General features: G+C 40.2%; 2 long non-coding RNA genes across 2 annotated transcripts in view; one reads left to right on the top strand and one right to left on the bottom strand.

Annotated features, from left to right (window-relative positions):
* LOC145438973 (uncharacterized) overlaps positions 1 to 19408 on the bottom strand; it is a 184586-nt gene that overhangs the window by 141423 nt on the left and 23755 nt on the right. The gene's annotated exons all lie outside the window — the stretch shown is intronic.
* Positions 61 to 1846, top strand: LOC145438969 (uncharacterized). The gene is made up of 2 exons (XR_013915060.1): positions 61 to 1097; positions 1599 to 1846. It is a non-coding gene; the product is annotated as an uncharacterized LOC145438969 (long non-coding RNA).

Below are 19408 nucleotides of genomic sequence, written 5' to 3'. Positions count from 1 at the left end.
TTGATAGGGTTACTAGGTATACCCACTTCGTTGACTCAGTGGAAAATTATCCATTTACTACACTGTAAAAAATCTGGTAGATTTACTGGGAAATCTCTGTAAATTTTAGAACGAATTACCGGTCGCAGCCAATAACTGTGCGTAGCTTGTAATTTTACATTTTGATATGTGATATTACCTTAGTTTAGCTGTGAAGTCAAGTTGCCAGAATTTCCTCGCAAAATTACTGACAGTTACTCGTAACTGCAGTTTACAAGGCTATTGGGAAGATTGATTAGCTTCATAGTCGCTGCAGCCAATATATACGTGGAAATGAATGTTACTGATATATCATTCTCGTGGTGATTTGACTTGATTCAACCTCGTTCGCGAAACTGGGGTCTGTCGTACGGAAATTGTTGGCCCTAGTACCAATTTCAGTATAGTACATAGTAAGTAGGGTACAAGAAACAACTGACAATCGTAGCTAATGTAGTTACACCATAGCCATTATAATATATTATAAGGCTATATGGCTATACGGCCGTTCTCGCTGGTTACATTCGTTGTTACGGATACGGCTGATAAGTTAGAAAATCAGTTTAGGATGTATAATATTGTTCGGGAAACTAGAAATATCAGCACCGCATGCTCAATTGACCATTTGCTAATGGCGGACAAGGCGACCTGTAATAGGTTACAATAGGTTACCGTTACGCGTTACTGGTTTTCTGAGATTTGTAGTAAACAGCCAACGCACAACTGTGACATCACAAGGAGCGTCTCGTTTAGTAAGTACAGAAAGTAGTGAACAACACTTGGGATAAATATCAATTTATACGAAATTAGACGGAAAAGAATGGAACTATATGTACTGATAAATGTTTCTGTATGAAAGAGAAATAACCTAAGTCAAACATTATAACGTGGCCAGCAAATATTATTGGTGGCATGTCAGCGGATGAATACGACTTATTTCGAAATCGTTCGAGTGTCGTATCGTTATCTGACCATTATTGAGATTTGAGCAAAGGGTGATGCGAAGCTTGTGCTTGAAGAAAGTGGACACGATCGTGGAAGATTCCTAGGAACGCTGAATGGGATACGCATCGTAAAAGGTACAGTACTACATAGTACTTGTTACCGTGATTATCTGCGACTGTGCAATGTGCACACCACTTTGATTTCATGATTGAAATATTTCATTCTCCGCATTCTCTGTTCTATTTTGGGATACTAGTCGACTTATATAGTGACCTGTGACACCACATACTCCGCCGCGGAGGAGTTGAAACTGTTGGCTTGTTTATGTCATTTTCGGGCCATAGCATAGAGATGTTTTCATCCACTGCTGGATTTGTTTGGCACACATGCCACCTCATATCCAGAGGGGAATTGGTGAGGATGAGGAACCTTTTGCTTCAATATATTGATAAAGTAAGTCATGAATCTCTGCTATATCATGTACAAGGCGGAGCCTTCATCACATAATGTACCAGTACTTCAAAACATGTTACCGTATATTTTTGTTTGCCTATTTGTCTTGGTAGTCTTTATAATGTCATGTCTAGGTTAGGAACTTTGCTTTATATAGCGATTTACTCATGAATTCTTTTTAGTGGAACTGCAAGATACTAGTTACACAGAAGGAATGAGGAAGATAAAAAGAAACAATTGGAAGTTTCGCCGGTGGTGGAATTAATTCACCTTTTCTTGCGACCGCTCGTGTTACTGCATGTCTCCTGAAGAAGAATTAGACCTCCAGCAGCAATTCTTTTCCATCGATTACCACTTCATCGTGATATCAAGAATGAATATACAGTTTGTTCCAATGTCGTTTTGGGAGTGTGAAGAAAATTTTGCGATATTTTAGCATCTGGTTGCTTTGCGATAGGTATGGGTGTACGTGAATTTACAAGCTGGTATGTATCCTGATTTGCAGGGACAGCATGTAGGTAGGTAGGTAGGCGGTCTCGGTCTCAAATGTACAGGAGAACATGTAGATTGGATATACCCGGAGGGGACTGTAACATTACAGTCTGTCGTGTAAAGTGAGATTACCGGACGAGTGTAAGTTGGATTTGCATTGACCAACGGTAATGTTAGATTACCACGAAATGTCTGGCTACCGTGCTTCCAAACATTTCGCGGTGAATCGAGGTTTTTATTTTTTACAGTCAAAAGAAATGAGACACGTATAAGTATTGTAGTTAAACCTTTCAAGGGCAAATTTTATAGTTTTATGCTCCTCTTTAATCTTGGTAGAATGACCAATTGATACAGGAGAAGATGAATTTCCGTTTTGGAAAAGTACAATTTTTAGGCTTGACAAACTGCTTTTTTGACAAACAAATATTTCGCATCATGCCATGTTAATATTGATAGAATGACTGAGAATGACATGAGGGTTCTTCATAGTCAATTAGCCATTTATGCGCAGTATAAAATTATAAAAAAAACTACGATTTTCTTCCCACCAAGTGGAATATTTAAGGGTAAATACAGTAATTTTGGGCTTTTTAGGGGTATAAATATGTTCTGACAGAGAGTCAATCTGACAAAACTAATGTGATATTCGTAATCAGCAACCTCAAAAAACCCCAGAAACGGCTCTCAGATGTTGTGCCTAAAAATTTTTTTTTCATTTTGTTAACAAGTGTTATACTTCATTACTAATTTACCACAACGTATGCTGTAAGCGTTGATTACTTTGGTAAATATATTTGTGATATAACAATGCAGGCTCAGTAAAATACGCATTGAATGACTGGTTGCTCTCACATGTCACAACAATGGATCGCGAACAAATACCAGAGACAGCGAATACTTGATGACTTGGAATTCACTCGTAATCCTGATTTCTGAAACGTCAAGTCAAGTCAATCCACTTTTATAAAGTGACTCGAGTCAAGTCAACTCAGGGCTCTAGCCATCCTAAAACTTTTACTATTGTAATTCAACCTGAGTATCAAGTCGTACTGGCACCCTGCCGTTGTCGAACAATTTCTTGACACCACATTTCCAAACATTATATCAATATAAATTCTTCGGCCAACTTTAACGACTTCGCTGAAGACTTTAAAATGACATAGGCCTATTTTCTGCCTAATGCTAAAACCTATATAGACTAAAAGGTAAGCATGAAAGGTGTCGTCAGAATTCGACAATTCTTTTGAAACTGCCGACATTATATATTTATTCGGCGCACCATAATAAATGGAAATGATGTCGGAATCAATTTTATTTACAAACCTTTAAAAGTTAGGTGTACGTTTTTGTTATGACATTGACAACACGCAGTTTGAGTTTATGTTTGTGAAATTAGACTGTGACGAATTCGCATCTGCAATAGCATCACAACGCCAACATAGCATTATCGGGTCGGGAATATCGTCAAGTTGATTTCGAGAAATTTGCAATCGTGATAAAAGCTTATTGATAAAAATTTAATTCAGTCGCCAAATCTCACTATATATTAGGCTATCTATACCATATAAAGACAAGTGGTCGATGTAACACTCGCGACATCCATTCACCGAGTTTGTTAGTTACGCCGAGAGCTGCATGATGTACTGGTTATGCTACTTTGTGACTTGACCGAAGGAGTAAATCATAAAGCAGGAAGTCTACCGGGGCCGGACTGGATATTCGGCCGGATTTTTTTCATTTCCGGTCGGAGCCGGATCCATATTTTTTTGATATGGCCGCAGTCGGATCGGAGCCGGATCGTACTTTTTTGATATAGTTGGAATCGCCATTGAGGCTATCGATCAGCGTGACTGTACCAATTACGCGCCAGTACCGTCTATACAAACCGGTGTTCAATATACAAAACTGAGTTTTCATTGTCATATTTTTGTTGTTGCAATATTCAACATATAACCTGAACCCGTACCGCATAATCTACTTTTTTTGTAGAATAATTACTAGAAATAGGTATTCGTAGGTAGATGATTATCATCGGAGTTTTTCGGACCGGATCAGGGTCATTTCAAGAATCCGGCCTAGGACTAGGACCGGGTCCGGACCAGAGAATTCAAGAAAGAGATCGGAGTCGGACCAGAGAATTTGTTGATCCGCCCCGCACTAGTCAATGTATGGAACACGTGACTTGGTTGTACGCTTATCGGTGCCATATGTTATACAGTATTCAGATTATGTAGGTTTATACTGATGAAACCAACTATTGTCTTGCATTGACTGTATGGATTAATGTCTCAGAACTTCGGCTATTCTAATACTGCATGTTGTCAGCCCAAACCACGAATGCAAGTCATTCATTTAATGGCATGCTAGTCTGATGTTTCCTGTGTTGACAGGAACACCTTCCAATAATAGGAGTTCAGCGAATAAAATATTGATTCCAGAAATTTTTAATTAGCTTACGCTACGCATGAGACTGAAATGAAAAAATAAAATGACACCACCGGATGTATATGAACAGTTAGCACGAGCAAATTGAATCGTAACGCCACTCAGCATTGTAAAGCTTGTGCGACAATCGATATACACTATTGAAGCTACATTAACTAATATGTCTATTACGACACACCAGCATACCAGAACGCAGCATTACCAAGGTGACTACAGTTCAGACAGCGCTGTGGAACGATTCAACAGCACAAGACCAAAAGGTCACGACGAAGTTATCGTACAGTTGATGTTTGAGTACCTGAAAAAGTATGGAAAATTGGATGGCAAAAATTGTGGATGCTTACTCGACGTTGCGTGCGGAAACGGCAAAACGACAAAGTTGCTGGCAAAGCACTTTCAGCGTGCGATAGGAGTAGACTCTAGCGCTGAACAGATAGCACTTGCAGTTCGCTGCAACATCTCCGAACAAGTCGAGTTTCATTGCTCACCCGCGGAGAAATTGCCGGTTGCTGATCATACTGTCGATGTAATTACGAGCATATTCGGTTTGCACTACTTTGACGTGAAGACTTTCATACCGGAATGCAGACGCGTCTTGAAACAAGACGGTATCGCATTATTTTATGCTGAAAAAACGTTCAAGATTATTTCTAGAGACAACGACGATCTACCCGCCATTTACGATGAAGTCTCGGCAATGAACAAAAAGTTATGTGAGAGGGCGAGGGAAATATCACATCCTACTGCCAACATTGTATGTGACCTCCACTGGGCCCAGTTCAAAGAAATTGATTACAAGGATAAAGAGAGAATTGAAACAACGAGTGTTCTCGAGACCACTCTTGGCGAATGGGGCAGTCAGTACCTTTCGATCCCAGCTATGCAACGACTTTGTAGCAATCCCGCAGAAAATCCAGTCACGGAATTAATGCACGCCGTGAAAATACTCTGGTCTAAAGAACATTTGGCTTCAAGTAGCATAAACATCAAAATGGTCAGTCATTGTGTGCTGATTGCCTTGAAAAATTGACAGAAGAAGCACGCTGATGTTGACATCAATTCTTAACCCTGCGGATAAAGACCAATGTTCCTTACTCATTCAGTGATTAGCTCGTTCGTTTCAAACATACGTACAGTATATACACATCGTGCGTCGACCTCTCACAAATACTGGAGACTTTTGATCTCACAATTGACGGTGGGAACTATGATTTATGGCTGACATTTGAGTCAGCACCATCATTTCAAGATAATCTGTTGTTAATCAAGAAATTTAATCTAATGAATATTGCCGACGTATATGAGAAGCTGCCTATGGTAGCTTTGACATGTCATGATTTTGTCAATACGAGAATTTCCGATTATAACATAATATATTTATTCTATTCGAACTCATCATTACCTCGTACTGGCATTTCAAATACATTTTAATGCCGCATTTCCACGTTATGGTGTTATATTGTAGGCGTATATGCCATATCTTCATAGCCCAAAACGAGGACACTTTTTTCTTGGCGTCAAGTTTGGTGGTTACAGTAAAATAGCCACAATAACAGACATAAAAACGAGAAATTTAAACGAAGGAAACAGCACTTCGTCAGGCCCCGCAAAAAAATCTGGGGTCTTGGGCTCCCATATAGCGTGATAAATCTACCCCCTATCACCTTGTGCGCTTTTGCCACGAAATGAGATGTATGGTTTAGTGAGCCAGCGAGAAGCGCGGAAATTTTCAATAATTCATGATAAAATCGGTCAATAAGATCGGAAATTGCATATATATTGTTATCAATTTCTTGTGCTCTCTGCTCACGTAATCAGATTTACCGGTAGAGCTGAGTGAGGTGTCTTGGAAACTGCAGGGCACGTAAATAATAAGTAAACATCTTCGGGTGGGCGGACCCCCCCCCCACCCGATTCCTTGGTATTACTTCGTTACATGATGGTATTTCATTACTTCCTGTCTGGTATATCAAAAATATAGAATCGCCCAAACATACTAAACTAAGAGATCACACGATTTCAAATTGGTATTTCGTCACTGGCATTCAATATTTCCTGCGTGAGGGTATTTGTCTTGTGAGGTTCAGATTGCCAAGACAGGAACATTCGGCGCCAGTCATTTAGGCGCCTATGTGTATTTTGTCTATATAACGAAGTTTTCGGTCAGCATGAGGGCAGTCCTTTTCGGTCACGGTTTTCTCGCTGCCGATCATTCTGGCACAATCTTGGAATCGCATGCTACATCGCCTAAAACTTTATATGTCTTGGTGAGAGAGCGAGAGCGAGCGAGATATTGTGTAATGGTTATGCGTCCGGCTTCTCGATCGGTAGGTTCGTGGGTTCGATCCCCGGCCGGGTCATACCAAAGACCCGAAAATTGGTATCCGTACCCGCTGATACCAGTTTTCGAGTCTTTGGTCTGACCCGGTCGGGGAGAAGAAAAAAACGGGGGCGTAGACTAGATGACCTCACGGCCGTATCGCAACTCCGTCGTCAAAGCATCTCGATGGTGCAGGCGAAAAAGAAAATCATGTCTCTTGGTGCGTCGTGGCGGGGTAATGGCCTACGCTGATATGCCCATTTCTATAAATCTTGCGTGATTTTTCTCGGGGAAAGAGTACGCCATAATCGAAATATTTGGTAACTTGAAATCGCGCCAAGCGCGAAAATTTATTGAAAAAATTACATAACTTTACAAAAAATACTTTATAATTTATGCTAATTCATGAAATAATTTTGGGCCCCCTTCGAGCTCGCCCCCCCCTCCCCCCAATTGGGGGGTTTGGGGTGCGGCAGTTACGGTCCTGACTATTACTATATTCCCTATGACACGCCAACAGTTTGTTGGGCCCATTGTCTGTAACCAAGTCACTCGGAGTTAAGGTTGCATTTATAACAAACGGTGTTTTAAAACACTTTGTTTAAAACATGTTTTAAACAAAGGCCTTTTAAAAAAACAAAATTGTTTTTTTTTCAGTTGTAAAATTTTGCCATAATTGCGTAAATACTTTCCAAAAAACATGTTGTATGAGCCTACGGACAATTACCACCCGATATAGCTGAAGTATATATCGATATTGGGTGGTTGGAACCCTCAAAATATTCGGTTCAGCATGTTTAGTACAGATATTTGGTCAAAGGAGCTATATATTCAATTGTTGATGTCAGTCCACTATGACGTCACCATTGAATATTCGTTACGTCATGACTTAAAAAACATGTTTGAAATTAGGGCCTTGTTTTAAACATGTTTGTTTTAAATTGATTTTTGTTTTAAATGCAACCCTATACTCAGAGTCAAATCGAATCATCATCATTTTGTCACCAAGTCAGTCTGAGTTCGAGTAATACTATTATACGAAAGGTCTAGTCCAGGGGTCACCAACCTTTTTGCAACGAATATCTACTTCTTGGCTACGGATTGAAGCGGCGGGCTAGCATTTACTCCCGCTGTTCACCCGTGCCAGACTGAATTTCCGCTTTGATATCCATGGCACTGGGCAGGAATCCTATTGCGGTAAGATTTCTAAGAGAATCTTTTAAATCAAAACATCTCATTTCAACTAGCTATAGCCACTAAGATATTTTTAAGAAATCATGCATTACTTCGCACCATGTTGACATATTTTTAAGTCAAATTTTAAAATAAATCATGTCTCACTTTAGACCGGACATCATGTTATCTGTTTCTCTGTCAGTCAAAGTGAAGCCTGGCATTGCATGCTATCAACTAGTGCGCTGTACTCTGGTATGTAACTTGACACTGCAACTATATGAGTGAGTGTTCCAGATGTGAATTAGTGAGGCGTGTTCTGTGCTTGTTTTTGATGAAGTTCATGTCCGAAAAGGCTGATTCGCACTGAGTTGAACCGAACACGCTTGTAACCTTCATAGCTGCTGCGTAATGCGCATACACCACTGTACTTCAAAGATAAATGTGCTTTACTAAATCCTCAATCCTTTATGATTCGTTGCGGTGGTACCGTATACTGCCACAGGAAGTTTATCATTGATAATACATTGAAATTATTGCTATTTTTATGTTACAATAATACGACCTGCCGAAGTGGGCCTACCATAAATTTACATCGAGTGCATTTCAGTCCGAGTACCGTTTTACACACACACATGTTTTGGTGTTTGAGACAACGACGAACGACCCGACGCCATGTTGAACTCACCGTGCAATGTTTGTTTACCCCTTATCTTTTCATTGGATAGCAATCTCATGGTGTATTGAACTGATAAATATTGCTATGGAATCGATTGATTGTAACTTTTTACTGATTCCAAATTCGCAGTTCTATAAGCATTATAGCATCAGTCAGCGGCGCGGACAAACTCTGCAGAGTGCAATCGGAAATGGTCTACACGCCAATTAATGACATATGGCATTTCAGACATGATTTTTATATGCTCGAAAATCCAGAGAACCAAAGTGTAACATACCAACTTTATAGAGCGTGGTAATTATCTATATTCCATGTAATCTTTCACTATCAGCAAAAAAACTCTTTGCAGTAGTGCAACCAAGCGCCTTGCCGTGTTACTAGGCTAAGTGAAGACATTTGTATGGAAAGACAATAATCAATAATCAGGTGATTATATTTTCATTCGATTAAGACACACCCAATGTACAATGCGATGTACTGAACACACCGGAGGATGCAGAACGACGCGCATTTGCGGTCACTTAAATTGACATCCACCTCGGCCTAGTGCCCAATGTCACAGCTCATTTTCAATGTTGATCTTTATGCCGAGGCTAGTTCTAGCTCTTCCCATTCCTTGCGAGGGCTTTCTTTCATCGGGTATTTTTTCACCACCAAATCTCGAGGATGATATGAAGTGTTTCAGAGGAGTTATTGATATGAGGAAGATCTGCCATCATTATTATCAACCAGCTGGTCACATGACATACCTCAAACATATGCCCTATGATGATGCGGATCCGCTAAAATTCGAGAATAATGTCTCAACATTCGTAATTCGCCTCGTAGAGGTATATAGGAGTCGCGAAAAGCAAATATCATAACGAATGGCGAAGAAAACAGCCACAACGTCGTCAAATCTACATCGACACGACAAAAGATACTTTCGGGTATCGATATTAACCTGGAAAATATATTTTGCTGTATTTTACCTGTGCGTCAGTGCATTTTATCTTCATGATGCCCGATTTCAGCCTTGAAAGTATTTTATTTGCTAATATATGTCACCATCATTTCAACGAGACTATTTCAATTTCGTTGACTCATTTCCAGCAAATCAGTGTCAAATTAATTTTTCATTGATTAGCAATTTCATTATCTCAACTCTATCGCAGCCCAGTATCAAGATGTAAACCCGTGAAAAAAGCATCACTTTTCCTTCAGGCATGCCTGGAACATGACGTTTGGTCATCTCGAAGTGTCGAAATTTGCCACCGTAAATACTATAAATTGAAAAATGGTCGAAATTTTAATTTAAGATTGCACGGCCTTTACTGGTCCGAAGTGACCCAAATTTGATGTGTAGCGTTTTTTTAGGCAATCTGACAAATTGATCACTAAGCGAGTTAAATTTGGAAAAAAAGTATTTTTGAACAACCCTACTGAGCAGTCTAACGGAGGCACATTGCTATTAGCTTATACTTCATTACTAGTTTACTACAACATATGCTGTAAGCGCTGGTTTCTGATCCTGATTTCTGAAACGTCAAGTCAATCCACTTTTATAAAGTGACTCGAGTCAAGTCTACTCATGGCTCTAGCCATCCTAAAACTTTTTACTATTGTAATTCAACTTGAGTATCAAGTCGTACTGGCACCCTGCCGTTGTCGAACAACTTCTTGACACCACATTTCCAAACATTATATCAATATAAATTCTTCGGCCAACTTTAACGACTTCACTGAAGACTTTAAAATGACATAGGCCTATTTTCTGCCTTATGCTAAAACATATATAGACTAAAAGGTAAGCGCGAAAGTTGTCGTCAGAATTCGGTAATCCTTTTGAAACTGCCGACAATGTTTATTCGGCGCACCATAATAAATGGAAATGATGTCGGTATCAATTTTATTGACAAACCTTTAAAAGTCAGGTATACGTTTTTGCTATGACACAAACACGCAGTTTGAGTTTATTTTTGTGAAGTTAGACTGTGACGAACTCGCATCTGCAATAGCATCACAACGCCAACATAGTATTATCGGATCGGGAATATCGACAAGTTGATGTTTCGAGAAATTTGCAATCTTGATAAAAGCTTATTGATAAAAATTTAATTCAGTCGCCAAATCTCACTATAGTAGGCTACCATATAAAGACAAGTGGTCGATGTAACACTCGCGACATCCAATCACCGAGTTTGTTAGTTACTAGGGATGGTGTGAACCTCTGAAAGGTTCAGATTCGTGTGAACGCGAACCTTTTTGAAAGGTTCTGTGTGAACGCGAACGTGAACCTCATGACGTCACGTGACGTCATATTGCTAATTTGAACCTTACATTACAGTGAAGTGGTACACGATACCTGGCGACGACTCGGGCCACATAATGCCACAATGCTGAAGTACATACTGACTTTTTAAACGTCGCCTAATGTGTCAACTGCTGGAGCAATCAAATGACATAATAATCCACTAAAATCACTATCTTCCTTCGCTTTGCTTACAATTTCGACGGGGACTTGTGTTGCTACGTTGATATTGAGCGGAGTCTAAATCGGGTTTTGCCCAATTAACAAGTTATACAGCAGTAGCCAACACCTCAAAAGCACGGATTTGGTTTTTATGATACAATAAACGTACGAAATCAAGATATACCCCGTACGCTTGCTAGATTTTTTACATCAGACAGCGATATCAATTTCATTGATTGAATGAATAAGCATCATTCGCTGACTACTTCGCTCTTGATGTTGTGTGATTTCGGGTCAAGCTTACTGCAGAGAGTCACTAGATATTCACAAACGGAAAGCTGGATATTTCGAGCAAACTTTTGTTACAATGCAAGTAAAATATTTGAGAATGTCAAAGTGCATGCTTGCATGTTTACTATCGAAGGTATGTGGTCTATTTCGCCGCCTTAGCTACACTCTACCAGTCAGCGTGCTGTTGATACTCTTCAACACTTTATTCCTATCAAAGTTACAATACGGAATTCTTTGTTGAGTATCATTGCCAAAGCCCCACGGGGGCCTGGATGTGCAACTGATAAATCGCTTCTCAACTTGGAAGATATGAGAAAGCTAGAAATTGCCAAGATTATGTATCAGTTCCATTGCGGTCAATGTCCCTCAAATTTCAACGACTACTTCACCTCGGAGACAAAAGCGCACAAGTAGGCCTACACAGCACATGCGCGTCATCGAATAACAACTACCATATGATCAGGACTGAATACAAGAAAACGCATTGCTCTATCACAGTGCTCTTCAACCGGGGTTGTCGTACACCCTAGGGTGTACCATAATTTTCAAAGGGTGTACCTTTGAAAGAGAGTCACTAGATATTCACAAACAGAAAGCTGGATATTTCGAGCAAACTTTTGTTACAATGCAAGTAAAATATTTGAGAATGTCAAAGTGCATGCTTGCATGTTTACTGTTGATTTTTTATGCTGCCAGCGCCATGCATAGATTGGCCCGCAGCTGAAATGCCATAAATTTCAACCAAAGAGGTTATAATGACGTGAAAATTATAATATATGAAAAAGGTTCACTGTGCAGAACCTACCAAGGTACGATTGTGAACGTGAACCTCTAAATTTCCGAGGTTCACACACAGAACGCGAACGTGATCCTCACGTTCACACCATCCCTATTAGTTACGCCGAGAGCGGCATGATGTACTGGTTATGCTACTTTGTGACTTGACCGAAGGAGTAAATGATAAAGCAGGAAGTCTACCGGAGCCGGACTGGATATCCGACCGGATTTTTTTCATTTTTGATCGGAGCCGGATCCATATTTTTTGATATGGCCGCAGTCGGATTGGAGCCGGATCGTACTTTTTTGATATAGTTGGAATCGCCATTGAGGCTATTGATCAGCGTGACTGTACCAATTACGCGCCAGTACCGCCTATACAAACCGGTGTTCAATACAAAACTGAGTTTTCATTGTCATATTTTTATTGTTGCAAATTGCAATATTCAACAGATAACCTGAACCCGTACGGCATAATCTACTGTTTTTATAGTATAATTACTAGAAATATGTATTCGTAGGTAGATGATTATGATCGGAGTTTTTCGGACCGGATCACGGTCATTTCAAGAATCCGGCCTAGGACTGTGACCGGATCCGGACCAGAGAATTCAAGAAAGGGATCGGAGTCGGACCGGAGAATTTGTTGATCCGCCCCGCACTGGTAAATGTATGGACACGCGACTTGGTCGTACGCTTATCGGTGCCATATGTTATACAGTATTCAGATTATGTAGGTTTACACTGATGCAACCATCTGTTGTCTTGCATTGACTGTATGGATCAATGTCTCAGAACTTCGGCTATTCTAATATTGAGTGTTGTCTGCCCGAACCACGAATGCAAGAATGCAAGACATTCATTTAACGGTATGCTTGTCTGATGTTTCCTGTGTTGACAGGAACACCTTCAAATAATAGGAGTTCAACGAATATAATGTTGATTCCAGAAATTTTTAATTAGCCTGCGCTACACATGAGATTGAAATGAAAAAATGAAATGACACTCTACCGAATGTATATGAGCAATTAGCACGAGCACATTGAATCGTAACGCCACTCAGCATTATTATTAAGCTTGAGCAACAATCGAGATATATTATTGAAGCTACATTAACTAATATGTCTATTACGACACACCAGCATACCAGAACACAGCATTACCAAGATGACTACATTTCTGACAGCGCTGTAGAACGATTCAACAGCACAAGACCAAAAGCTCTCGACGAAGATATCGTACAGTTGATGTTTGAGCACCTGAAAAAGTATGGAAAATTGGGCGGCAACAATTGTGGACGCTTACTCGACGTTGCGTGTGGAAACGGCAAAATGACAAAGTCTCTGGCAAAGCACTTTCAGCATGCGATAGGAGTAGACTCTAGCGCTGAGCAGATAGCAATTGCGGTTCTCCAGAATGACTCCGAACAAGTCGAGTTTCATTGCTCACCCGCGGAGAAATTGCCGGTTGCTGATCATACTGTCGATGTAATTACGAGCATATTCGGTTTGCACTACTTTGACGTGAAGACTTTCATACCGGAATGCAGACGCATCTTCAAACAAGAAGGTATCGCATTATTTTATTCTGAAAAAATGTTCAAGATTATTTCTAGAGACAACGACGATCTACCCGCCATTTACGATGAAGTCTCGGCAATGAACAAAAAGTTATGTGAGAGGGCGAGGGAAATATCACATCCTACTGCCAACATTATATGTGACCTCCACTGGGCCCAGTTCCAAGAAATTGACTACAAGGATAAAGAAAGAATCGAAACAAAGAGTGTTCTCGAGACTACTCTTGGCGAATGGTGCAGTCACTACCTTTCGATCCCGGCTATCCAACGACTTTGTAGCAATACCACGGAAAATCCAGTCACGGAATTCATGCATGCCGTGAAAATACTCTGGTCTAAAGAACATTTGTCTTCAAGTAGCATAAACATCAAAATGGTCAGACATTGTGTGGTAATTGCCTTGAAAAATTGACAGAAGAAGCACGCTGATGTTGACATCAATTCTAGTCCCTGCGGATAAAGACCAATGTTTCTTACTCATTCAGTCATTAGTTCGTTTGTTTCAAACATGCGTATACAGTATACACATCGTCCGCCGACCTCTCACAAATACTGAAGACTTCTGATCTCACAAATGACGGTGGGAACTATGATTTATAGCTGACATTTTGATCGTTTGGCAAAGCTTATGAGTCAGCACCACCATTTCAAGATAATCTGCTGTTGATCAAGAAATTTAATCTAATGAATATTGCCGACGTATATGAGAAGCTGCCTGGTAGCTTTGACATGTCATGATTTTGTCAATACGAGAAATTCCGATTATAACATAATATAATCATTCTATTCGAACTCATCATTACCTCGTACTGGCACCTCAATACATTTTAATGCCGCATTTCAACATTATAGTGTTATATTGTAGGCCTATATACCATATTTTCAGAACCCAAAACGAGGACACTTTTTTCTTGGCGACAAGTTTGGTGGTTACAGTAAAAAAAAGCTACAATAACAGACATAAAAACGAGAAGTTTAAACAGATTATCCGCAAAGTGGCATAGTTGACCTCTTTTTTTAGTCAACACACCGTGAAAAGGCCGCCGGAAAACCGAATAGATAGGGTGCGGTTGATCTTTTCTTCACCCTTCGCTGTCTAATCGTCTAAAAGTCTCGTTGGAAGCAAAAAAGAGGACGACGTGCGAACAGAGAGGACATTTGGGCGTCTTAGGATATCACTCTACCTTTACCGAGAAAGAGGACACCTCTTAAAAGAAAGCCTATGCTTAATGTGACTTCTTTGAACGACTTACAGCTTCGTCGAAGTCATTAAAATAAATTCGTTGAAGTCTTTACTTTTCACACTAAAGGTAGGTTTGTAGGGCGCGGTCAGAATATGGATATCATTTTGAGTTTTGACTTTCCAGACTATTATATGGTTGATGCATTTTTGCAATATAACAACACGAAATCAGATTGCTCCTAATCAATTTATCTGCAAACCCACGCAACTTTGACAGCCTATATTTTTTGCTGTAAGAAAGCACACCCACGCACAATGAGTATATTTTGATAAAATTCAAGAATGGCAAATTCGCATCTGCTCAGCAGCATGTCACCTGTAACCTACTAACGCCAACGAAACATCAAGTCTAGAGGATCGATAAATTGATGTCTCGCTTGAATGGAAGTCAGTCGCCAAATCTCAGTATTAGGCTATGGAACCATATAAAGACATGTGCACGATGTAAAGCGCGCGAGATCCAGTCACCGAGTTTGTTTGGTTGTTACGTCGGAAGCGCCATGATGTAGGCTACCGGTTATCCTATACTTTGTGACCTGACCGAACGGGTGATTCCGGACGAATGAAACACGCGCGACTTGGTGGCATGCAATATCGGTATCATTTGCAATATAATATTGTCATTTTGTATGTTTATACTGTCAAAACAAGCGCCAGTATTTTGTCATGAGTACGTTACTCAAATGACTCGTGTCCTGTATTGACTGTATTGACTCATTCCACAGAACTCCGGCGAATCTAATACTGCTACTTATCTTCTTGAACCGTGGTGTGATTGGATTTGCACTGCTAAATATTTTGCGATTATGATGCGAAAAAAAATTCCGCCATTAATCGGAGAGTCATCCCGGGAATGCATCTCCAATTGTCCACACGAGCGTCCCCATTCTATATATAAGAAATATAGCAACTGTTGCTGACGAGTAAACACTGTTCTGCGAAGCCCACACCGGATCTCATCTCTGGCAGATCAATTTCCCAATTCGTTATACAAATTGCAATGTGCATGGTTCTCTTCAATCTAGCTGCATTTTATTGCGATTGTGGGGCGATATATCTGTGTATGATTTTCGGGAAGTCGCGATCTTTTAATGTTGTCAAAAAAATATCAAATATGGGGGAATGAATATTGTGTGACTTGAGAAGATTAGCCTTATACTTACTGGAGTCAATATTTGTTGCAGATTTGTTACTTTGTATTAGAACAGTGGCTTTCAACCTGCGGGTCGGTTGCCTTTTTTCTAGGGATCGCGAAGGGGCTGACCTTTTTTTAGTAATAATTAGGGATGGGCACTCGAATCCGAATAAAATATTAATTGTAATAATTCTAGTCAGGTAGTAAAAGATAATCTTTTCTAGTACTGAAAGTATAGGCCTCTTTCTACAAAGACCACAAAGAGACGAGAATTATAGTTTCGATACTTTGTTGCCACCATGGTAACCTTGAAACCTCGATTAGTCACATCACATCATCTAAACCATAGCACACAGCTATGCAGCTTTAAGTGGAAACGACACTTATGTGAAGTCGTTATCAATCCACGACATCGTCACACAGTTAGGAATTATACGGCATCGAGCGGGACTCTGCGTATACCTTCGTATGCCTGAAGGCTACTCCAAGTTGTTGCGACACCTTCCTATCTTTTCATTGTATCGCCGGAGTCTTGTGATGTTTTGAAATGATGAAAATATTAATCAAACTGATTGATTCGACAACAACCATTCTCATGCATTCTCCGTCCAATTTGTCGCGGAGGGACTCAACAATTATAGCCTATATTGCGACTACATACTGGACACTGTAAATTGAACTCGCAACTCCGTCGCATGAGTTGTCATGACAGTGGTCTTTGCGAAACGAGCAGCGTACCAGAAATTGTCGAAATTTTTTACTGTCTTGTCCTCAATACGATTACCAGAGACAATGTTTAAAAAAAACGTAGCCGAACGTAGCGGAGTGAGCTGTGACTTGGAATGTCGGTTAACTGGTCCGCTCATGGTTATTGCGGTCGTAGAATTTGTCGTATTGTGTAGACAAATCTGATTTAACTACAGCTCCCACAGGCCTGGGGCACAAGACGTTAGTAGTCGATCACCATAAAACCCCTTACATATATACAATACACATATACATTGTCACAAAATGCAAAAAATAGGTAGGCCGAATATATACCCTACCAACCATTCTTTAATCCAATGTGAAACCTAGTATAATTTCTTTGTGGTCGTTGAAAATTAACATATTTCAACTTTTTACAACACCCCTACTGTCATGGTGCCATAATGAGTGACACTGGAATACTCGACTTGAACCCGAATACTCGATCCCTAATCAATTCTCTCCAAGTCAAATCGAGATAGCGTAAGTGGTGACGATAAGCGCCTATTCCGCGTCGGAGGTTATTCTGGCCTCCTCTTCCCCCGCGTCGCTGTTCTTACGCCGGCAAAGAAGCCCAGAAAGAGACCCGATGAAAGAGCGCAATCACAAGGAATGGAAAGAGCAAGAAAGGGCCGGGGAATAGAGACTAACATCGAAAAAGGAACTGGGAAAACGGGCACTAGGCCGAGGTAGATGCCAGTTTCAGAGACCGCTAATGCAACCGCAACTGTTCGTTCGGCATCCTCCTATCTGTTCATTATATTGCATTGTACGTACATTGTTTGTGTCTTGTTCGGATGAAAATATTATCTGACGAATATTGAATACATATTGAATTCACTCAGGTGCTGGATTAGGATGTGAGTACGTCTGGGCGAAGGTTCTGACCTTTATTTCAACAATCAGCTTACTAAATGTAGAGTTGGGCGGCGTATTGTTTTCAAGACGGAATTTAGGTCATTGGGAACCACTCTATCATAGTGTGAAACCAAATTTCGCCGACGCCGAAGCTTATATGCCTTGCATACGCGCAAAAGAATTACCTAATCATTGGCATTTGTGTACAAATGACTTCTACGTAATGAATCCGAATATTTAGGCTCTATCGGCCCAAACTTAAACATGTCGTATCCTAAACGGACTGACAACGCTGCGGATTGCGAGATCGATACATTGCAGCATGGCAGTGTCGTACATAGAACCGGACGCAGCGACTCTATCAACTCTGGATACTATAAATGTGAGACAAGTACAGGATTAGTAACTTCGGTGACAGTTTTCATATAACATATGGATTCTCACTGTGTTGCAGAGTTTCGGGTATCTGCTTCTTCTTTAAAATACGGGAGATATCCGTATTAATTCATCATGGCTACATTGAATAATGAAATTGTAATACAAGGATACAGCCATACTTTTCTGCAAGAATTTGAGCTAGTATTTGCTTGACACTTTTGCAATCGATCAAATCACGGGAGCCTGGCGCCTTAATTTAACTCCTAAAACAATAGGGGTATAATACTAAACAAAACTCTTATCTCCGAATTTTGGATTTAGAACAATATCAGCGAGATGCGGTATGACGTCACAATCGATCCGTGGCGTCAAAATAATAATAATCAGATTATATTTTCATCTGCCCAAGACACACGCAATGTACATGTACAATGCCATAGACAAGACACAATGCGATGTAATGAACATATATAGGGGGATGCCGAACCGACCAGTGGCGGTCTCTTAATAAGGCATCCACAGCGGCCTAGTGCCCAATGTCACAGTCTTCTTCGATGTTAATCTTTCTTTGTTGGTCCTTTTAGACGTAATTCTTGCTCCTTTCTTTCTTCAACGTGTCTTTTTACTGGGCCTTTTTTTCGCCGTAAGAACAGCGACGCGGGGGACGAGGAGCCCAGAATAATCCTCCGACGGCGGGACTTGAACCCGGGCTGCCACCACTACGCTATCTCCCCCGACGTCGATGTAGCATTGTAGGCATATATTTGAACTTGACCCAGTGTTAACTTCACGGCTGTGTAGAACTATGTACAGAGTTCATAGATCGATTTCCCGTATAACCTAACATTTAAATTTCTCATAATTACATATATATATGCGGTTAACCAGAGATTGAAGAAATGGAAGATTGTGCTGAGTTATAGTCACGTTCGAGAGTTGGACCATTTATACCGTGAATAGCTGCCCTCCACTGATATACGACCCTTATTCTATTGGTAATAATTGATTACAAAAATTAAATGCGATGAAATTGAATAAATGAAGGTAGATGATGAAGCAATGACGGGAGTAAATGGACACAAATTGTCGGTGATTTGCACAAAACATTTTTCGGTACAATGTCTCGAGATCCGCAGGCGACGAGTGGATGTGACAATTATTGAATTATTTTAATCCTCAAATGGTAACCTCGATGAAAATTGTTTCTAATTCGCATTTTCGCAAGATATACCCGTAAAACTGACGCATATATGCTTGTGAACTTGTTGCTAATTAGAGCACTTCCATCCAATTGATTGTACGTTTCAAGCACCCGAAATTAGTACTTGAGGACGAAAGGTCATTATCATTTGAAATAAGACTCGCGGGCATGAGACGTCGACTCAAGAGAAAAACAACATTATTTTCTTCGAGCATCACTTGT

Source organism: Botryllus schlosseri, chromosome 5, assembly GCF_051294905.1.
Source record: "Botryllus schlosseri isolate E-star chromosome 5, Bs_hap1, whole genome shotgun sequence".
Classification (NCBI taxonomy): Eukaryota; Metazoa; Chordata; class Ascidiacea; order Stolidobranchia; family Styelidae; genus Botryllus; species Botryllus schlosseri.
The sequence above is the reverse complement of the archived record's forward strand: the minus strand, read 5'-3'. Positions and strand labels throughout refer to the sequence as shown.